This window comes from Puma concolor, chromosome E3 (assembly GCF_028749965.1).
Source record: "Puma concolor isolate L17-30 chromosome E3, mPumCon1.1.hap2, whole genome shotgun sequence".
NCBI lineage: Eukaryota > Metazoa > Chordata > Mammalia > Carnivora > Felidae > Puma > Puma concolor.
Genome location: NC_141682.1, coordinates 32,454,520 through 32,477,411, shown reverse-complemented (window position 1 = coordinate 32,477,411; position 22,892 = coordinate 32,454,520). Strand labels below are relative to the sequence as shown.

The following is a 22,892-nucleotide window of genomic DNA, read 5'->3' as shown; positions in this document are numbered from 1 at the left end:
AACTAGAGTCGTCGGGTTGTCCTGAGAGCCCCAGCAGAGTCCTAACAGCAGCCACTGGACTGGATGCACCCGGCCTGCCTGTGCCCCGTGCCTTTCGCTGTCATGTCCCTGCCCGTAATGCTGTGTCGTGGGAGTGCTTCTTTCCTCGTGTAGCTGGTGGGTCTGTTGGTTAACCGTTGGCGGGGGGGGGGGGGGGGTGGTCATTTTTCAGAGACCCTTTTAGGAAAGATAAAAACAAAGGGATCATTGCTTTCAGCCAAAAAGAAATAAGGAGTAAATTGTATTTCAAAGAGAGTGTCTCTTCTGAAACCCCCCTTCCACATTTTTTAAAGTTTTGGCTGAAGAGTGGCATGACAGGATGTGTATGTTGATTTAAAACCCTCCCTCAGGAGATCTTTGGGATGGGCTGTTTCAAAAGGAAGCACAGCATAGATGAACCTTCTTAACTTGGGGCAGCTCCAGTGTAAGGGCTTGTTCACAGGCCTGTTTGTTTTGAAGTTTTGTAAATGTTTGTTTATTTTTGAGAGAGAGGGTGCAAGCGAGGGAGGGGAAGAGAGAGAAGGAGACACAGAATCCAAAGCGGGCTCCGGGCTCTGAACTGTCAGCACAGAGCCGGACGTGGGCCTTGAACTCAAGGACCACGAGATCATGACCTGAGCTGAAGTCAGATGCTCAACCGACTGAGCCACCCAGATGCCCTAAACTTAAAAAATGTTTAATTGATTTTACTGACAATGTTCAGCAACCAAGACATTCCCCATGAAATCTTTGAATTCCAATTTCTCTTGAAAAAACGTGGAAAGATCCATCAGGAGTGGGTCTGTGCTTGCTTGGGGCTAAGTATCCGCTGCCCCTTCTCTAGGAGGTGGTCCCCTGTCTGGCCTGATTGTGTAGCTGTTTACCTGCCCGGCCCCTGTGGGCATTTGCTTTAAGTAATCAGCCTCCCAACCCCTTTTAAAGCAAGAGTTTCTCAGGTTTGATTTCATATACAGACTTGGAGATATGTCATTCACTCAACATTGATTGAGCAACTATGTGCCAGAAAATGGAATCTGCCAAGGTGCCTCTAGGGAGATGGACTGCTGTCTTCTGCCTCTTTCTGTGGGAAATGACTTAAATTGTAACGGGGAGAGGCCGGCAGGACCCTCAGCAGCAATCCCCACGGTGATGTCCCGTGGAAGCAAGATTTCTGTGGACCGTCTGGGCTCAGTCATGTTTGTCTTACACGGCTGGGCCGTAGGTCACAGGTCTCTGAGAGCCTTGGACTCCAGGCAGGCCTGGGGCGTGGTGGGAAGGTTCTTACAGACATGGAGGAGAATCGGTTTTACTTGGAACTGTCGCTGGGTGAAGAATTCGCTCGCCACTCAAAGAAGGTTCCGTGCAGCGGTGTTCATTCGTCCCAGTAGTAGCCGCTAGTGCTGCGAGAGTGTGCGTCCTAGTGTCAGCGCTCGGTGCCTTACTCAGATCGCATCTGTTGCTTCGAATGGTCGCCCCATCCTGTGGCTACCACGGTTATCCAGGTCTCACTTGCGGGGATGTCAGGGCCCGGTGAGCATCCGTCATGCCCAAGCTCATACAGCCCACAGCTGGTGGGATCGGGGTTTTAACGCGGCCATGGCACCTGCCCCCTCCACCCTCTCCTGCCTCCGTTCACAAACATTGCGGGTCTGGGGGCGAGGACACTTTGTCTTTGCTGAACCATTATATTCGAAGAAGAACCGGTTAGCGTTCAGTGAGGTAGAAAAACAATATTTACGTTTCAGATCAAGTTAAAGGAGACCATCACCAGAGTCCCAGAGGCACTGGCTGTTCATAGAGCAGGAAGCAGAAGGTTGAGATTACCTAGTGTTGCAGTCTTTCAGCTCTTAGGGAGCAAGTTTTGTTTCGGATTTCACTGTAACACAGGTAGAGTCACGGTATTCAAAACACAGTCTCTGCTCAGCATCCCAGGATGGCATGGGAGCCGGAAATGAATTTGACTGCAGAAGCGTTCTTGGCAGGAAAAACAACAAAAAAACAGAAACCAAAACTTGCAGTGGGGGACGTGAAGCTCTGTTCGCTCTCCCCTTTATCTGTTCAGATCGGCCTGGGCGTGTTGGCCCATCTCACTGGCTGTTCCTTTCATTGTGTTGACTGTAATACCATAGAATTTTATTCTCTTATCGAAAAATGATTGTGATCCTGTGTTTTCTTTGTTTCCGGGGTTTGTGCTGAAACGAGTGACTTGTGTATTTTCTTAAAGGGTATTTTGAGGGGCGCCTGGGTGGCTCAGTCAGTTGAGCGTCCGACTTTGGCTCAGGTCACGATCTCGCAGTATGTGAGTTCGAGCCCTGCGTCGGGCTCTGTGCTGACTGCTCAGAGCCTGGAGCCTGTTTCAGATTCTGTGTCTCCCTCTCTCTCTCTGACCCTCCCCCGTTCATGCTCTGTCTCTCTCTGTCTCAAAAATAAATAAATGTTAAAAAAAAAAAAAGGGTATTTTGAAAGGGTGGCAAATGACAAATCCTCGATCCTCCCGTTGTAGTCGAAGAGGACCGCCGTGCAAGGAAGTGCTCTTTCCTGTAGCCGTACCCTGAGGCGGGCATTAGCGGAAGCCACGGAAGGCAAAGGGACTGAACAGTAACTGAAAACCAGGCTTGGCCAGGCTCTTGAGGGTTTTCTCTCAATTTTACCTTCTTAACCACCCTAGGCAGCAGTTAGCAGTAGCCTCTTTTATAGACAAGGACCCTGAGTACATGACATTGAACGTAAGTTGTGTCACCTGTTCAGGGTCAGCGAGTACGTGATGGAGCTGGCATCCAGATCTAGGTTTGTCTTCCCTCCAAAAGCCCCATTCACGTCACAGTGCCACGTTGTCCCCAGAGCTGCTAGCCGGAGATCTTTTAAGGTTCCCAATGAGGGTCTGCCTTTCCCAAGGCACCATTTTTGACTCTGCTTTCAGCACAGAGCGGTCTTTGCAGAATGTCCTAGAAAAGGCCACGGCAGGTGAGGCACAGTCCGGCAGCTCGGGAGTGGTCACCAAGGCACTCACGTCCCTCGCTGCTGTCCGCTGAGCTCCCAGGGTGTGCACCTCCATCCCTGGACGGCACCTCCTCGCAGCTCTGGAGCTCCCAGCCTCGGGTCATACCATCCGCAGGGAGGTGGAGCCCACCAGTCTTTCCAGAAGCCTCTGCAGCCGTCTCCTGCCTTCTCCTGCACTGTGATGTGGCTGTCCCTGAGCCAGTCACTTGGGATAGGGGCGGCCTCAGTCCTGCCAGATGCCTGTGGTGAGAAATGGGGCAGGGACCGTTTCACTCGATGATTCATAAGAACTCGTCATCTGCGTTACAGAAATATCTCCTTTGGATCTGTCCTTTGCCCCTGGCACGGCCGGCTGCATGGTCTGCAGGGCCCAGTGCAGAATGAAAATGCAGGCCTTTGTTGAAAAAGTAGCATGAAAGTGTCTTCCTGCCTTCCACCCTTTCTCTCTCTCTTGACCTGTCAGCGTGGTTTTTAAAGTTTTTATTGGCCCTTGGACGTTGCGTTCCCTTGGGGACCCTCAGACTCCTTGTGGCTGTGGACCCTCGCAGGCACCAGGAGCCCAGTGCCATGGCGTGACCTGCGCGGGCCTGTGCCATACGCGGGCCCCGTCGGGAGTGGAGCCTGGCGGCCCTTCCTAGATGGGGGCCGGGAAGCAGGCAGCCAGGACTCCGCGTGTCCCTCTGCTCGTGCACACACCCCACTGTCCCTCACGCTTCACTCAGCATCGGTTCACAGGTGAAATTACTAAGAATTTCAAGGTGCTGAGCACAGAGCTTCAAGCCCTGAGTGAAGGGCCCACCCTGCTGGTCACCTACCCGTGAAGTCGGCCCTCGACTGTTGACTTGGTTTGCGGTCATTTCCATAGCAAGTGACACGTGGTCTCCTTTTGTTTTAGTTTCTGGATTCCGCAAAGGCAAGTCCAGGTTGCGTCGTGAGGAAGAGGAGTCCGTGCTGGGCGGTCGTTCGCAGAGTTCACGGCAGGGAGACGCCTTCAGGAGGCCAGAGGCCGTGTGTGTGGGCGTCAGGTGTTGTCAAGGGATGGGGCAGATGCGGGGATGGTGGCTCTCGCCACTGTATTGATTCAGTCGTGCCTGTTGCAGTGGCACAGCTTTCCCCCGAAGACCCTACCTTGGCACAGTCAGTGCGTCGACCAGTCTGCTCCTCTGAGTGGAGGCTCTGCATCCTTTCCGTAGAGAGAAGCTCTTACCTCCCTTTGCAGCCAGGCACGGGCTCAACGTGGTCCCGGTCCTAGAACACCTCCCCCTCAGGCAGAGCCCTGATGGGGTCCAGCCCCGTCCCCACCCCCGGCCCATCCCCAGGGTCCTCCTGGGAGGATTGCTGTTTCCCGTACCAAAGCCAGTGACAGTTGGTGTGTTCGTGCCCCTGGGAGAGCAGCGGGTCGTGTTGAAAGACCCGTTTTAGTTGTTGGTTTCTGGCCTGACTTACAAAGCAACACGCGCCTGCCTCAGTGTATTGGTGCTGAGGTCACACGCCCGTGCCTTCTCCAGGACAAATGGCGCCGAGACAGGGGACGCCTGCACAGCTGCCCCCGCCCTTCCGAGTAACTTTGCCGAAGCAGGAACGTGAAGTTCAGGTTGGTGTGGAGGGAGGTGCCCCACGTGGGGAATCAGACAGACCTGGCTTCGAGTCTGACCAGCAGGTGGCTGTCCGTTACTTGAGCAGCGTGGGTCTCCGTTTTCTTGTCGGTTAAACGAGGGAGGAGGAGTCCTCCCCGCTCGTGACAGGATTGTGCGACGCCGCTCACCTAAGGCAGGCACAGTCAGCCGTGTCCACCGGTCTCCTGGGCTCGCTCGAGTGTTGGCTTCGATGGCCGGAGCCCCCGTGAGGAGCCTCCCCCGGGGGACTGTGCCGGGGCCTCACGTCCAAGCGTGGCCGACGTCCCAGAACCCTGACGCCGGAGGGAGTGGAGTCCAGAGACGTCCTGCTCTGACCTGACACGGAAATTCCGTTGGCGTTGTTTCCGTTTCACAGATGGCGAGTCCCTTTGCCGGGCATGCCAGCCACACTGGGTCCTGCCTCTCTGGAGCTTATGTCGTAGCACAGGGAAGACACTAAAAACAAGTCGTCAATCAAGAAGGTAGTCTAGGGTTTTTTTTTCTGTGCAAAAAAAACCCAAACAAATGCCTCCCACGCTTAGTGGTTTTAGACATTTTGTTGTTCTGTGGCAAGGTTTGCCATCCGGCATGTGAATGTGCCGGCCTGTTCCCCTTTGGGCCTGAGGGCCTCGCTGGCCAGGGGCCACAGACAGCCCTCCGTTCCTGGTCACTGGGGCGTCCCCTTAGGACAGCTCACACGTGTCCGCCGCTGGGAGGCGGAGAGGGTGAGAGCGAGACGGGGTCAGTCTTCTGTAACTTCCCTTAGCGGTGGGGTCACAGAACTTGTGCCATGAGCTGTTCGGAAGTCGTCCCTGGGTGCAGCCCACACGTAAGGGGAAGGGGCGACCTGAAGGCCCGAGGGGCACAGAACCCCGTCTTGTTGGGAAGAGGCTCTGTAGACGGGGTGGTCAGGGAACACCACTCCCAGGAGGTAACGTGTGCGCTGGGTTCTCCGTCATGGGACGGAAGAGCAAGGAGGCTTGAGGGAGACTCTGCAATGGGGCAGGGCTCAGCAGAGGGACCGGGAGACCATCGTATCAGGGCGTAGTGAGTTAAAAGCAAAAATAAGTGTGAGGATAGGCTGGGAGGGTTGGCAGGGACCAGCCTTTGCTTGTAGCTATCTTTTGGTCACAGGGAGCTCACCGCCTTACAGAGCAGCCTGTCCTGTTGAGGGGTAAAGGTCGACATCAGGAGTTTTGCTCTCACATTGGGCAGGGACTGGTCGTCTTTGCACTGGCTGCAGGTGCCTGGCCCTGGTCCTCTGTACCTGAGTCACAGACACGAACTTGGAGGGCCTCCCGTGTGCAGTGCAGAGGGCCGGGCATCACGGGATTTATAGTGAGGTCAGCCTGACAGTGTCCCTGAGCTGGGGGAGCTTCTGGGGCTGGAGAGAAGGATCCAGGCACAAGGTGGAGGCCGCAGGAGCCGCTCCGTAGGAGACGCGTGGCCCGCTGAGGTGTGAAGGCAGAGTGATCACGCCCCGTGGACAGGTGGGTAGAGGCTTCTGGACGAGAGAGCCCTGAGGGCGTCTGCCTTGTGGGCTGCCAGACGGAGATCCTCCCTGTGCAGGATGCGAGCCGTGACCTCAGGAAAGCAGTGCACGGGCTGTTGGCACAGACGGGGTGGGGCTGGACGTGGTTTGTGCCTGGGAGGGCCCGGGTCGGTGACCCAGAGTGTCAGGGAGATTTCTCCGACATGGGAACGGTCCAGAGATGATGTCACGTTCGGAAATTCACAGCTGCCTCTGTCGAAAAGGCTCCAGAACTTTCCTTTGGCTTCAGAACCAGCCTCTGTGAGTGCGTGTGCCCTCTGGGAAGCCCGCATTCAGGAGCGGGTGGCCTGTGTTTTATTTTCTTCTTTGTTCCTCACTCTTGTGTGTGGTACACTTGTAATACCCCAGGCACTGTCCTTGGAGCTCTGTGTACACGGTCTGACCGTCGACACCCCCCAGCGATCAGGCATCAGTGCCCTCCTTCAGGGCGGAGCCCCAGGCCCAGAAGCTCCGTCAGCCTGCCACATCTCACACTGGGGGCCGTGGAGGTGGGTCCGCCCTGAGGCCCCCCTGCCTGCAAGCCTGCCCCCTTTCTGCTCACCTCACACCTCCTTTCCCTCCTCAAAAGTCTTGGGTCAGAAAGCATCCCTGGTGTCCATGTAAAACATCACCACAGAAGGTGCCAGAACCCATGGAACAGGCATAGAGAGAGGCTTCGTTTTGATGTGGAAGAAGGTCCTGTAAGCAGATAGGAATGAGGGCAGCCATGATGGTTGCACCTGCTGGACTCTTTTGGTGATCCTCCCCCCCCCCCCATCCCTTTATTGGTGATTTCTGAGCCTCATCGGTGTCAGGCACCACGATTTGGCTCTGAGATACAGCGGTGAACAAAAGCACAGTCCCTGCCTGAACCGTACCACCTCTGGTCTAGCGTGAGCCCCCAGTGCACCAGAAGAGGTAAGGTTGCAGGCTCAGCGCTACGATCTGGCAAAGGAAGAGAGGGCCACCTTCCCATTGCCGTGGGTGATTCGGTGAGCTGAGCTATGTTGCCCGCAGGATAGGACCCAGGAGTCCCGGCGCCATCGACAGAACCCGTGTGAGCTGCGCCAGCCAGAGAGGAGAATCCTGGCGACGGCCTGAGGCTCATGGTTCCCTCCCCACACGGGACTCACCTCTTCCCCTGAGTGAGCTGTCTGGGTCTGTTAAGGCTGCTGAAATGATACCCCAGTGTGAGCCGCAGACCTTGGGCGCTGGAAAGTCCCCAGTCAGGGCTCCAGCGGGTCCATGTCTTGGTGAGGGCCCACCTCCTGCTTTGCAGACACCGTCTTCCTGTTTCCTCACACGGTGGAGAGAGACGGCAAGCTCTGCTGCTCCTTCCTCTGAGGACACCGCTATGGTCTGAACGTTTGTGTCCCCCTGCGCCAAAACCTAGTGCCCACGGGGGTGGTATTCGGAAGTGGGGCTTATGGGGGGCGGTTAGATCATAAGGACGAGTCCTCAGCAGGGAGGCTAGCGCCCCAATGAAAGATGCCCAAGAGCCCCCAGCCCCTTCCACCTGCGAGCACACACTGCGAGCAGTGTCAGTCTGCTGCCCGGAGAAGTGCCGTCACCAGAGCCCAGCCCTGCTGTCACCCTGCTCTGGGACCTGCAGCCTCTAGAACAGTTGAGGAATGCGTTTTGGTTTTTGTTTTTTGGAATTTACCCAAATACTGTTCTAGCAGCCTGAATGGTGGAAGACAGGCCCGAATTCCATTCATGGGATTCCATCCTCATGACCGGTCCCCTCCCAAAGGCCCACCTCATAACGACGTCACATGCTCGGTAAGCTTGGACACAGGACTCTCGGCCGGGGACACATTCAGTCTGCGTCACTAACTTGCATTGCAGCTGGCGGTGGTGGGTGCAGATCATTCTTTGTGGAAGGAACTGTGCGGGTGCCTCATATTCACCTTTCTTTTTTTCCCTTTAAAAAAAAATGTTTATGTTGAAAGAGAGAGAGAGTGTGTGTGTGCCAGCAGGGGAGGGGCAGAGAGAGAGGGAAAGAGAGAATCCCAAGCAGGTTTCACACCGCGAGTGCAGAGCCGGGTGCCAGGCTCCATCCCGTGAGCCCTGAGATCAATACCTAAGCCGAAAACAAGAGTCGGATGCTCAGCCAACTGAGCCACCCAGGTGCCCCTAGTATTTGCTTTTCTAACACTTAAACATTTAACATTGCTCACATCTAAAAAATGCTTAGAAGTGATTTATATTCCTCTCTCTCCACGTGTTCCACACACTTGTGGAGCACTTGCTGTGTGCCAGGCACTGTTTGGGGCCCTGGGGGTATGGCAGTGAACACCACCAGAATCCCTGCCCTCCTGTTGCCTACTTTTTGTGTGGATGAAGTGACCATGAAGATGCGTAATTGGCTGATAGGCAGGGTTGTACTGGAATCAGACCGGGGGTGGGGAGTGATGGGGGTAAGGGGAAATAGTTTGTACAGTGTGGACATTCAAGGTCATACTGAGATAAGCCAGGAATAAAGGTCCACGGGTGGAAGAGACAATGAGCCAGGTGGTTAATTATCTGGGGGAAGAAAGTCCTATGCAAAGGCCCTTGTGTTTATTTATTTTTTTTTTTTTTCAACGTTTATTTATTTTGGGGACAGAGAGAGACAGAGCATGAACGGGGGAGGGGCAGAGAGAGAGGGAGACACAGAATCGGAAACAGGCTCCAGGCTCTGAGCCATCAGCCCAGAGCCCGACGCGGGGCTCGAACTCACGGACCGCGAGATCGTGACCTGGCTGAAGTCGGACGCTTAACCGACTGCGCCACCCAGGCGCCCCATGGCCCTTGTGTTTAAAGAACAGAAACGAGGCCCATAAGGCTGGAAACGGTGTCGGGGGCCATGGTAGGAGACAAGGGCAGAGATGGAAGGGCCTGGTCAGGTCAGGCCTCCTAGGCCCTTGTTGGGACATGCCTTTAGCTCTGAGTGATGTGGGAGCTGCTGGTGGATTTTGAGCAGTGACGGTGCGGGTACACTGGCCACTCTGTTGAAAGCAGGTGGATGGTGGGCAGGGCAGAGGGCGGTGAGACCACCTAGGGACTCTTGCAGGAGTCCCGGTGAGACAGCGTGGTGGCTTGGACCAGCGTGCTGGTGGGGAGCGGTGAGAGGGAGGGCGGCCGGTTCTAGACTTGGTTTGGAAGGAGAGCTATCTGAGTTTGCTCTGGGTTGCATATGGGCCACAAGAGAAGGAGGAGCCTAGGAGGATTCCAGAGTTTCTGGCCCACGCAAATGGAAGGCAGTAAATCGTCATCCGGTCTAACGGGGACATCTGCAAGGGGAGGAAAGTCAGTTTTGGTTCTCGGGCCGTTTACTTTGAAGGAAATGGGCGAGCAGTGGGATATGGGCATCCGGGCTTCCCCCGAAGATTTACAGTGATTGGTCCTCAGTGTACACATGGTGTTTAAAACCACACGCCTGGCCGGGGGCATCGAAAGAGGTTTTCAGAATCTCCGTCTGTGAAGCAGAAAGCTTGCACACATCTGAGGAGATGTTTGCACACATGTGGAATGGAGAGGTTGATGTAACCTGTCCCATCTAGCTTCCTCGGCCATGAGGGGGGGAACGTGATCCCTACTTCCCATGGGTGTTTGTTGTAAGGCAGCCTCTCACATGCTTCTCCAGGCTTTATGCCCTTCTGCAGACTTGCAGGCCCACAAGTCCGGGACATCCAAGCTTGTGACCTGAAAGGATTGTGTTAGGATAGGCCTGGTTCTGCTGCAGTAATGAGCACTCCCCAGTCTCAGGGGTTTAATGTAATAAAAGCGCACTTCCATTGACACCGATGTCCAGCACGAGCTGTCCAGGGCCAAGGGTGGGAGTGTTCTGCCCCATGAACTCACTCAGGAACCTGGGCCGCCGGAGGCTCTCCTGTTGTGCGGCCACACCGGGTGGAGACTGTGGCCTCCTCACTTAGTGTGGCAGTGGCACAGAGCAGCAGCCCTTGGCTGAGACTCAGAAGGGACCCGTGTGACTTCTCCCTGGAGTCCATTAGCCAGAGTAGCCAGGTGCCCGTGCCCAGCTGAGCCCGGGGCGGGAAGGTGAGCGCTGGTCTCCCTGCCACAACGACTCCTCGGTCGGTCATTGCCACCTCGGGGCTAGAGCGGCCATGGGCTTGGGCCTTCAGGCCGCCTGCAGACCAGTGCTTTCTGCCGGTAGCGAGAGAGATTTAGGCCTCACTCCCACCCTTCCACCTTGGTACTCCGTGTTGAGCAGGTGAACTGCCTTTTGCTTCTACCAGATTCTGGGGAAGGGGGCATGGTTTCGCCTGGTCACCAGTTGCTCAAGTGATAGAAGACCCGGACAAGTCACGTTTGAGGCCCTCTGTTGGGGTCAGTTGTGGAGAAGGACTGTGTTACTGTTTCATTTATCTTCACTAAATATGTCATGGGCTTAAGGGACCCAGAGAAAAAAGCTGCATCCCCTGTGGGCCTCTGCAGAAGGGGGAGAGGTAACTGATGTTTGCTGAGCGCCTGCTGCCAGCCGGCCATATTCTCGGTATTTCAAAGTACACAGGATCTTGGCTACATCACGAGCACCCATTGGAGGGAAGAGGGTATGGTGTCCACAGTGAGATTTAGAAATGTTCAGAACTGTAAGGAAGTAGCATCTCCTGTTCATGGGACACACCTGGCCGAGTGTGGCCGTGGAGTCAAACCCAGTCTGTCTGCCTTGAAACTCCATGTTGTTGGTTTGTTTGCTTTCTAAACCATTCTGTCTTGTCTTTCCATTGTGAGAACCTTGGCGCATAAAGAAATCTTACAGGTGCACACATTTTCATGTGTGACCAGAGGCTGTGAGAATCTGAATCCTAATTGCCCCGTTGTTTATTGAGCCCTCGTTGTGTCTGGACTCTGAATCCTAATAGCAACCCTATGACTTTACATGATTCTGTTGCCACCATCTCATAGATACAGAAGCTGAGACCCAGAGAGGCTGAATGATTTGTCCAATGTCACCCAGCAAGTCACTGGCAGATAAGGGTTTGAACCCTGGTCTTCCAGGTCCAAGTTCATCGTCCAGACCACTACCCTACACTGCCTGCTGAAACTTGAGCACGCCCTTCCTTCTGTACAGGTGTTCATGGCCCCAGCTCACCCATGGATAGTGACTTGGTTTCTCCACGCAGGGAGAAACTGGGCGGTCATTACCCGAAGGGGGCCTCTCTCAGCTTGAGGCGAGTGCCATGTGGTATGAGAAGGGGACTCTCCAGGGAGACAGACTTTTTTCTGAAGCTCATAAAATTTAATGTTTTTCATTTACTGTCTTTGTTTTGAAACTTGGGCATAATACATAGAGCCGTGTTTGAAATATTCAGGAGGTCTCTGTAGTCCTTCTGAAGGAACATGATTAAGAATGCAGGCTGGACTCCCCTTATTTCTCGAAGACATTGGAATATGACAAAGAGCCATATAATTTCAGAATTTACATCTTTATATGAAATTCTGTGCTTTCCAGCACCCTGCACAATAAATGTTAAAGCAACACTCCAGGGTGAAATATTTTTTGAAGAAACCTCTGGAATGGGGAGCGAGTGTTAGATCCGTGATATTGTAGAACTTCCTGGGTCTGGCAGCTAGTTCTGCGGAGCAAGCAGCAGCTGTCCTGTGCTGAGGCCCTACTGTGTGCTGGCCTGGGTGCCCTGAAGGCTGTTCCCTGTGACAGATCCCCACCTCACAGCTGAGCAGGCAGAGCTCAGAGCAGGGGCTTGGGGATGGGGGCCTGGCTCTCATCTTGTTCCACATGCCTCCTGTCCTGCAAACTTCCATGTGATGTAACTTGCGGACCCCTCACCAGGCCCCCAGGGGCGTCTCCTCCATGTTCCTGCCGCACCACAGGCCACACGGTGTGAGGACTGTCAGAGGCTGAATCCTGTGGAGACCGGGGGTCCCTGAGGGTCACCGCTGATGCGGGGCACCCAGGACAGTGCGAGTGGCTAAATGAGCAAATGAAGAAGTAATTCTAGAAGTGTGCGGGGAGGTGCATCTGGCCTCAGGAATAATAGCTGTATAAAATAACAACCCCAGAGCCGCAAGAGATTGTACCCGCGGTAGCTGGGAGCATGAGCTCCGGGTTTGGATTCCAAGTTCTCTGCGGATCCGTCTTGATTAGGACTTAACCTCTGTCAGCCTCGGTTTCCTCGTCTCTTCCCTGGAGACGGAGCTAGAACACAGAAACCACCAGGGCAGGGCTTTCTCTCTCGTGTTGGCTGCTGTCCACAGTACTGAAAACAGGGCCTCGTGGACAGTAGACGGTCCAGAGAAACTTGTGGAAGGGATGAGTGTGCGCATTTTCAGGCGTTTCCAAAGAAGGGAATATGCTGTGACCAGGCCTCACAGGTTGCCTGCGTGTGAGCTAATGAGTGGGTGATGCTAAGAACCAGGTCTGGCCCAGAGTACGTGCCGAGGACCTGTTGGCTCTTAGTGAGGAAGGAACCCCCCGCCCCACCCTGCGCCCCCTTCGTATTCCTCCTCCACTGCCTGTCGTGCCTGGCCTGCAGGCTGGACAAGGTGTTCTGTGCTCGGAGGTGGATGAGGCCACTGTGGAGCTGCCTTCCAACTGTGGGGTCCTTGGGAATCCGTAGTCGGCCTCTGTGAGCTGTAACAGCGGTAGTTTTGAAAGGGTAGACCAGCAAAGCTGTTCAACGTAATTCTGGATCCATTTCCCCAGGGTTATGTACTTGTAATGGGTTATAATTGCACCCGTTGTGTGATGCCAGGTGAACTGCATTATCTCCTGTGTTACCAGAAAGGAGACTTTGTCCTCTTCTCTACCGCTGACCCTCCCCTAATCCCGCAAAAATAAGCCCTGGGAGTTTCTGGGTCACTTGGCAGTGATCCCAAGTCAGATGTATGGAGACGGAGATCTGCACTCCATGCAGACACTGTGAGTTGCGTGGGAGACAGCATTGTCTGCTGGGTGCATGAAGACTGGTCACACCATTGCTGCACCTCCTTCTGTGGGAGTTTTGTGTAACAAAGAGTGTGTGGATCCGGGTGTTAGCTATTGCAGTAACTACTTTGTGCTTATGGGGAAGCGTTCTAGCCCCTTTGGACCTCGTTTTCCTCCCCTGTGAAATGGGAGCAACAGTGGCAGCTGGCAGAATGTCTCAGGCCATTGTGTACAGCTGTACAGGTTGTATACTGCACAAGGGCATGTGCTCGGGGACCAGTAGGAGCTATATGTAGCCCATACCACGCTCACCGAGCTTAGGCTTCATGAGACTGTAGCTACTCAGAATACACACCTTCTTCTTACCTCTGCAAAAGATCCTTTATCTATGCCCCTGCAGATGCTTCATCTGTATTAAGTGTTAGGAAAACAGTAGCCACTTTTGCTACTGTTGATGAATCATTTATGGAGACAGTGGATGAATGGATCAGAAGAGTGGGGGAAGGAGATCAACAGAGATTTGAGTCAAGGTTTGAAGGGTAGATAGGATTGTTGGAGGGGGAGCATGTAGTCTCATTTGGTCAGTGGCCATCTTTCCCTTGAGATGTTTTCTCCCCTCCCCTTCCCACGTCTCTGCTCCTTCTATTGGCTATATGCTATGCCAAGGAAATTAATGGGGTGCTGTTGAAAGTTACTATAAAATTTGGGGTTCTGGAGAAATTTCAATGCAGACAAAATGGTATAACATATCTCCCCATGCCCGTTGCCTGCTCACCCGGCACCTTCTCTTTGGCCAGTCCTGCTGCCTGCTGACCCTCCTTGACCACCCCCTCCGTATGATCTTGAGGTAAATTGCAGGCATCTTGTCGTCGTATTCGTCCACCTCATTGACAGGTGTCAGGCAGAGAGGAGTGTGGTCTGGTTTGGGTTTTACGGGGACTATTTGAGCATCAGCTCACGCGCAGGGCGGAGAACAAGTCGGGCAGCAGGGGCTGCCCTGTTTGTCCAGGTGGGATATGAGGCTGCTTCTGACCCAAGGCTTGGGGGACTGGCTGGAAGAGAGGAAACGCATCTGGAAGGGGTTCAAGCTGTACATCGTGCAGGGCCTTTGGCACTGGCTGCTTTTGGGAGCACCTGGTTAATAGCAAGCAGCGGCTAACAGTGTGGAGTACTTAGTGCACGCCAAGCTCCAGGCTGATCACTCCTCACGTGTTAAGTCCTTTAAATGTCACAGAAGCCCTGTGACATTTACACTGTTATCAACCTCATCTTATGGATGAGAAACTGAAGCTCAGAGAGGGAAAAGCGACTTGCCTGAAGCCTCTGCCAGGAAGGGGGAAAGGTCTCCCGGTTCTGGGTGCAGCACGCCCTGAACACCCTGCCGGCCAGCCTCTGTGCTGATGCTCCAGCAGGAGGGGGGACGGATGGCGGCACCTGTTTCAAAGCTTCGCGGCCACATGGCGCGTCTGTGCTGTTCCTGGGAGAGCGCATCTTTCGTGGTTTTGTCGGGCTTTGCTCTTCCTCCTCATTTGTCTCAAGCAACCGCTGTGAAGGTGTCGGCTGCTCCTTTATTACCGCGGTTTCTCAATATTCTGCCTTTGCTCTGGAAGGGCCATGAGCGAAGGCAGGGAAGAAAAGGTGTTATCTGGGCTGTGCGCAGCTGCTGCTCCCTGTGACCTTTCTCCGCAGCTTGCCTCTGTGTATTCTCGGAAAAGTCGTGCGTCAAGAGAAGTGAGGACCCACGTGTTAGGGACTGGGACCCAGCAGCTCTGTGGCGGACCTGTCACAGCTACCTGAACATGTGTTTCTCAGCGACATCCCGGTATTAATTGAGCTGTTGTTAGTTCTGGGTGTTTCTTCCCCTCCCCCCTCCATGAAATCGTAATCCCAGCCAGATGTTTCCAAGTATTACTTCTCGAAAGCTTGGAGCTGCAGGCACAGCGGGGCTCGCTACAGAGGAGGTGAAGGCAAGCTCTTTCAAACTGAACTAACCACTAGGGATTCCTCCCCAGTCACTACTTATCTCAGTGACTTTGCAGACGGAGCCCACACGGTCCTATCTCGGTGGCACCTGAAGGTGGGTCTGCCTCACAGGCTTCGGCCGAGGGTGTCACTTGACAGCATGACGTACTGTCGAGGAGGCCCAGTGTCAAGGTAGCAGAGCTGCTGCCTCGCCGAGAAGGGAGGGTGTGGACGGCTCCTGGGCTCAGCCCCCCCTTCCCACCAGCAGGAGCAAAGCGAAAGGAGCAAAGGAAGGAGGAAGCTGGAGAGACTGGGAAGATAGGAGACCCAGTACTGTGAGCTCTGGACTCACACACCCCTTCTTGCAGACAATCGCTTGCCCTTTCTGAACCTTGGCTTCCTCGTCTGTAAAATGGGCGCAGAGCTACACTTCCCAGGCGGGTTGTATATGCTAATGTATGAAGCCCCCGCAACGCTGCCTGACCCCAGAAAGTACTTGTTGTGATCACTTAGGGCTCGTTCCCTGGGGCCGGCACTGGGCAGCGGCCGAACTCTCTTTCTCTGTTCCCCATGACAAACCTATACAGTAAGGGACAGTGTCCTCAATTGACCAAGAACATAGCAAGAATCAGAGATGTGAAATTATTTACTCGCGGTCACACAGCAGCGAGTAGACAGAGCCTGGGTTTGACCTCCTGGTGCTGGAGTGCTCCCGGAATCTTCTCTGAGTTTCTCCCTTGGACCCTGAGTTCCCCAGGAGGGTCTGCCTTAGCAGGGGTTCTGACTCCCTCTGGGTGCTCTTTCCCTTACTGCCAGGGTCTCTCGGGGTGGGTGTCTGTAAAATGGTCCGAGGCCGGGTGTCTGGAGGCTCCGAGGGCAGTGGGAGGAGGTCTCCATGCTGGTGACAGCGTGCCCTGTAGAACTGATGGTGTCTTTTCCTGGAGGGTGTGTGTCTGGTGGTGCTTGTTCTTCAAGGGGGGTGTGTGCGTGTGTGACGGCACCTTGTCCCTGGGGGGTGTGAGTGTGCCGGTGCTGTCGTCCTGGGTCCGGGTCCATCACTCCTGGCGGCCCCGTGCTGCTGAGACTGCGCTAGCATCCTGGTGATGGTGGAGGGAGAGGCAGGGGGGAGAGTCCAAAAGGAGGACTCAGAACTTTGAATCTTGGTTCTGACGCAGCCGGCTTGCTGTGTGGTCATGGGCAAGGTGCTGATTATCCTCTCTGTGCCTCAGGTTCCTTAGCTGTGAAACTCCCAAGCTATGAAAACATCACCTCCCAGGGAGCCATGGCATCGATGAGGTGCTTCCTAAAGCGCTGCTAGAGCAGCTGTTGTGCCGAGGAATTGCCCTGTGAGCCGGACGCCCCTTCCCCACGGTCGCTGTCCAAAATGCCCCCTCATTTCTCACCTTGGGAGTCTCATGGCCCCGGCAGAGGAGGAGGAGACCGGGTCTAGACTTGTGGCCCTGGTAGGAATAAGCCCTGTGCCCTTACACGGGGCTCTCAGCCTTTCTTAGCCCGGGCTTCCTCTGTCCCCACACGGTCTCAATATTGCTCTTGCTGGCTAATTTATCCGTCGCCTGAAGGGCCGCGTGATGGAAAGACTGTGGGCTGTGGAGCCGGGATGACTGGGTTCGTCTCGGCTGTCACTCGTGAACTCTGTGACCCGAGACAGTTTGTTCCTTAGTTCCTGAGCCCCACCTCCCTCCCCTGGAGAATGGGCATGATCGGGCAACGGTAGGAAAAGTTCAACACACGGGGGTCAAAGAAAGTGACGGCAGCTATACTTTCCCCAGAACTTCTGAGACCCGTGTCCTGGGCTGGGTCTGCATCCTCATTATTTTAGTCAACTTCCCTAAATTTGTTTAGTTTTCAAGCCCAGAGTGACAGTGTACAAGAAAACAACACAGAGGTACCTGAGTGGATCGTTCGGTTGACCGTGCGACTCTTGATTTCCGTCCGGATCATGATCCCAGGATTGTGGGACTGGGCTGCACATCAGGCTCCGAGGTGGGCAGGGAGCATACTTGAAATTCTCCCTCTTTCCCTCTTGCTGCAAAATAAAATTGAAAAAGAAAACGCATATCCATCTGATGGACTGACAGTTGATAGTGTTGGTTCTGTCTCTGTTTTTTTAAAGTTTACTTATTTTGAGAGAGGCCGTGCGAGCAGGGGAAGGGCAGAGAGACAGAGAGTGAGAATCCCAAGCAGGTTCCTCGCAGTCAGCACCCGGAGCCTGATGCAGGGCTCAAACTCACAGAACTGTGAGATCGTGACCTCGGCTGAAATCAAGAGTCAGATGCTTAACCAGCTGAGCTACCCAGGCGCCCCAGGCATCCCAGTTCGTTCGTTCTTTTTCTTTCTTTCTTTCTTTCTTTCTTTCTTTCTTTCTTTCTTTCTTTCTTTCTTTCTTTCTTTCTTTCTTCCTTCCTTCCTTCCTTCCTTCCTTCCTTCCTTCCTTCCTTCCTCTTTCTCTTTCTTTATTTCTCTTTCTTTTCTTTTCTTTTCCTTTCTTTTCTTTTCTTTCTTTCTTTCTTTTTAAAGAATTCAAATCTCATCTAAAAACGATCATAGTTGGGCTTCATTTATCATCATTAACTCATCATTGTTTCTGATAATTATTAATGCAAGGCAGAACTGGGTTTTTTTCTTAAACTTCCAATTCTTTGCAGACTGACACCTATGTACACCCCCCCCCCCAAAAAAAAAACCCCAGAAAATCTATGGAATTCCTGGATTGCATTGCAATATGAAATTGTGTCAAATATTTTTAGCTCTTTACTGTGAACTTCTGTTCTTACCTAGTCCCACTCTGGTAGCCCACGGTCCCCCTTCCACATCTCGGCCCCGGTTCACGGACCCCTCTGGGTAGCACCTGCCGCAGGCTCACTGCACCGTTTCTGAGCGTTCCACCCGCCACACTGCGCGTGCCACTTGCTGCTCTTAGCGCCCTGGGGTAGTTGTTCTCTGGCTCGTGGCCTGGTTCACCCCCGCAAGGAGTTGGAAGTGGACAGCCGACAAGTGGAGACGCTTCCATGACACCGCTGTTTTGCAAATAGGAGCTGAAAAGCTAGGTTTTCTGCAAGTCAGGACCAGCCCAACTGCAGTTGATACGCTGTGTGTGACTTTGAAGGCAGCTCCCAGAACTGAGTGATCATCATGGCCGGTGGGGCCTTCAAAAAGTACTTGGTTGGATTTCGTACTCCCAGTGAGTCAAAATTTCTGAGGGTGAGGCCCCCAAATCTGTATTTTTCTCTTTTTTAATGTTTTGTATTTTATTTTATTTTATTTTTGAGAGAGAGAGAGACAGAATGCAAATAGGGAGAGGGGCAGACAGGGAAGGAGACACAGAATCTGAAGCAGGCTGCAGACTCTGAGCTGTCAGCAGAGAGCCCACTGCGGGGCTCCATCTCATGGACAGTGAGATCATGACCTGAGCTGAGGTCGGCCACCCAGCCAACTGAGCCACCCAGGCGCCCTCTCAAAATCTGTATTTTTCAAACACCCTCCAAGTGGCTAATGATCAGCTTGGTTCGGGAGCCTCTGGCCCGCACTGCCCTGCTTCCCTCTACCCCGTGGGGCAGGCTCCTCTCCTTCACCCTCAAGGGGCACAGCTTTCTACCATAGCTCCAGATGGAGCGCAGAGAGCGCAGACAGGGGCCTTCCCGCCTGCCGCTTCCCCAGACTCTGACTCTGACACTCAGTCCCCTAGCCCCGCCTCTCTGAGCCCGAGGCTCATCTTTAGGAAGGCTCACCCGGCCTCCAGGAGGCATGTGGGCAGAGCGAGGATCCTGTGAACGAAGGATGTAACTGCCTGGAAGAGGCGTGGCATGCAGTTGGTGCTCAAAAGCCGATGCAGACAGGTGGGCGTTGGCCAGGGCTTGGTCCTCACTGAGCAGGTGCAGTGTCCTCATCCCAGAGAGAGGTTCTCGAACCCTGCCTGCAGCCTGTGTACATGGGACCAAAGAAGAGCTTGTGCGTTTGATAAAACTTAGGACACTGAGACCTCTCAGTGAATGTTTTTGGATCCTTGGGGGGGTGTGACCAGAACAGCCTCAGTTGCTGTTAACCTTTGGGGGGTGTCTTGGTGTCGTTCATCAGGGAAGTGTCTAATCAGGTAGCTGAGGGAGGGAGAAGCATGATTTGCTCTGAATGTGATTAGATAGAACATTCTGATATCAAAGGAAATGCCAGAGGCATTTTTTAAAAAAAAATTTATAATTCTTTCATGATTTGGCAGGTAATTATGATAATTCCTGGGATTTTCACAGACTTAAAGGCTTTTTCACAGCCACTTTGTTTTTGGAAATCATCTTCTCTGATGCTCCAGCTGGAATGGATTGCTCAGTCCCCTGACGTTCCAAAGGCATCGTCTTCCAAAGCCCGACTCAAATGTCACCTTCCTGATGGCACTTTCCCACATCCCTTAGGCCAGGGATACCAAGCAGGGGTCCCCCACGGACCCAGATGCTGATCGGTTGGTAATGGCTGCCTGAGTGTTTTCTTGAGGAAGGAGTGCAGCAAGCAGCTAGTGATGTCTGCCAGGGGCTGGAGGTGGGAGATAGGAGGTGAGCCTGGTGAAGTCTACCAAGCCATGTGGTTGAGCATTTAGGTGGGTTCCAGCTGTTTGGAGTTAAACTGGTGCTTTGGGCACAGGGGCAAGTAGAGGCACCAGATAACTCCCAAACAGAGATGTGCCAGGTCACAGGTGAGTGATGTAAAAGTTGGATAGATGTTGCCAGATCGCCCATGACTTAACACTTCTTGAGTCTTTCTACCTTCCATCTTTGTTCTCTCTGGGGGAGGCCTTCCCTGACACCCTGTCCTCTTCCCCAGTCTTTCTCTCTCCCTGAGCTGTAAGTTTGTTTGACCTGGAGGGTGTGAACCCCATGACATACCTGCCTCCCCCCACCACACGTGGAACAGGGCCTGACACGTGGTTAGCAATTCTGTTGGTGACGTTGCCTCAGTGGGGGACAAGGAGTCTGTCTCCACAGCTGAGCTCCTTGGTAGAGCACGTGTGGCCCCTTGTATCCAGCTTCAGCAGGCATCCTTTTCCTTTATTTCCCTTCCATGCCATCACCCATCCTGGAAGGCCGGCTCTCCCTCACTGAGCGCTCACCATGCCCAGACACAGTGCACCCGCTCAAGGCAGCAGCTCCGTGGCCCCATGCAGTGGGTATGGTTTTGAACCCTCATTTAGTAGGTGAATGGCTCTAGGCTCCTCGTCGTTAAGTGATGTGCCCTAGAGCTGACTGTAAGTGATCAAGTGCAAGCCTATCTTGCACCGGAATCTGAGCCCTTAACTGCCTTGTCTCAGCTGCCCACGCCACCCCAGCAACTTAGGGGCCTTTGCACCTGAAGTTTCCTCTGCTGAATGTGCCTTTCTCCTCCCTGTCTACAGGGCATCCTCCTAGAGCTCAGCGCGTTTATGGGATGTAGATCTGTGGGTCTGAGTGACTTTAGATGCCAAAGGTAGGGGGCAAGCGATGGGGGGTTAGAGAGAAGCCGGCACCAGATCTCAAAGGTGTTTGGGTTTTATTTATCTTCAGGGCAGCAAGAAGCATTGAAGGTTTTAAACAGCAGGTGACAGCATCAGATGTTGCTTTGGGAAGATCACTGGGTCTGCTCGGTAGAGGAGGGACTTGAAGGGTAGCTACTTAATGTCCCTCCCTCCCCATTCCCTGCGAGTTTCTGTGGCTGCTGAAAGTCAGGATTGGTCAGGTGGGACCTGTAAGCACCCTCAGAGCCTAATAAAAACTCCAGCAGGCAGTGCTTGAGCTTCCTGCTTTCGTTTTTATGATCTCCGCTTGGTCTGGAGGCTCTGGGAGACTTGAATCCATTTTTAGTTATACTGGACTTGGAAGGAGGTACTCACGGAACAGCATGCTCGGCATGGTTTGTGGAAGACGAAAGCTGTGTGTCTCAGTGCCTGTGTGTAGGGATCTCTCGTACAGAAATTCAGAGTTTCAGAGCCTGGCTGAATAGCAGGGAACCTTGTAGTTTTCATGGCTGCTCGAAATGAGCGCATCAGATTTTGTCTCCTCTGTTCCCCTGGATCTCCACCCCTTCCCCCTGCCTCCTTCCCTAGTGAAATGAAAGCTTCATCTGACACGGTCAACTCACTCTTCTGGCTGCAGAAGAGAACAGCTCGTGATAAATACCCTTTGAAGCTGGGATGTGTCGATGTTTTATGCATTTATGGAAAATTTGTTTCAACACTCTGGCTGCCCCTGCAAAACAAAGCAAAACAAAAACAAAGCGAAAGCCCTGCTTTGCTTTGGAAATGACAGCGGCATTTATTTAAAGCTCTATTTTGTGGGGGCACGTTGGCAGGTATTTAGCAGTGATATGGGTAGTTATGTCACAGTTTCCTGTTTACTGTGTGGTAAACGGATTCTTAGGCCCGAGGAGGCTCATGGGGGATTTACGTGATTTCTGTATGGAGGATCCACACACGCATTATTAGCGATACTGTGTGTGTTTGTGAAAGGCCACAAGAAGACCATCCTAAGCTTTTTTTTTTTTTTTTTTTTTTTTAAATACAAAAGGGATAAGACAACGGGGAAATATTAATTTTGGGTCTATATACAAGGACCCTGGGTAGGGGCTCCCTGACTTACTCTCCCGTTGTTAATTGCATGGGATTTGCAGTGTCTTTCCGGCCCTTCTCACCGTGCATGTCGCACTGGTTTGAAAGAGGTGGGCACCTGAGAGACGGGGGCCACTGTGGACAGGGTGGGGGTTCACACAGCAAGTCGAAGGAAGCCTCAGAATTTGATCAGGAGCTCGGTACATTTCATGTTGATTGTACCACGGCTGCCTTTAGTTTCAGGCCAAGAATTTTAATTCTTTTAAAGAGCCCAAGTGATTATACCTGCTGGTAAATGGAACAGTGTTCATTATCAGGAAACTAAAAAGTAAGGAAAAGTAGAAATAATGGAAAGAAAATCTGTCCCTTGACTAATGGTAATATCTTGTGTATTTCCTTTTATGCCTTTTACCTTTTATATAACGACGTATCAAAAAAAATAGAAAAAAAAGTGGGGCCCTTCTTTACTCCTCCTGAGGCATCAGGACTTAGGTTAATGATCCTTTCTTTTCTCACAAAGGCGTCCTTAGATCCCTTCTTTATTCTGATGGTATGTTTTATATTTTATATATAATACTTATTACAAATGGTCTGGTAATATTTTTGTCTTGACTAGTGTTTATACTAAGTACCTGGCTTCAGTCTGTGGTATGTAGGAGGGGGTCATCTCTTGGGAAAAGCAGGGAGACAGGGTTAGGTGAGGGTCTCCTGACCTCTGCATTCTCGAGGGATTCTCTTTTGTGGTTGTTGTTTATTTATTTTTGAGAGAGAGAGAGAGAGAGAGCGAGCGCAAGTGGTGCTGGGGACAGAGAGGGAGGGAGGGAGAGGGACAGGCAGGGAGGGAGGGGGAGAGAGAGAGAGAGAGAGAGAGAGAGAGAAACCCAAGCAGGCTCCACACCGCCAGTGCAGACCCCAGTGTAGGGTGAACCCACAAACCATGAGATCATGAGCCCAAGTTGGACACTTAACTGACTGAGCCACCTGGGTGCCCTGGAGAGGGGTTCTCTTTAAGATACTTGCAAGATTCTTCTTTGAACGTTCCTGAAGAGCATGGCAAGAGGACGTCTCACATTTCTCTAAAAAGTTTAAATAAATTATAGTTGAATTTGATTTTAAGCCCGGTCAAGATTGCTCATGTAATCAGGGAAATTACTTTATGTTTTGGCCTTACAGGAAGACATCTTTGTAAACAAATAGCTGGAAAGGTCTGTTGTTGATTCTGTACATCAATCATAGACTACCGTATGGCAACCTCTGTTTCTGTGTCTTTGGGGTGAGCTGGGG

At 52.9% G+C, this 22,892-nt stretch overlaps 1 protein-coding gene across 4 annotated transcripts in view; it reads left to right on the top strand.

Moving 5' to 3' along the window:
• Positions 1 to 22,892, top strand: part of SNX29 (sorting nexin 29) — a 497,953-nt gene that overhangs the window by 302,518 nt on the left and 172,543 nt on the right. The gene's annotated exons all lie outside the window — the stretch shown is intronic.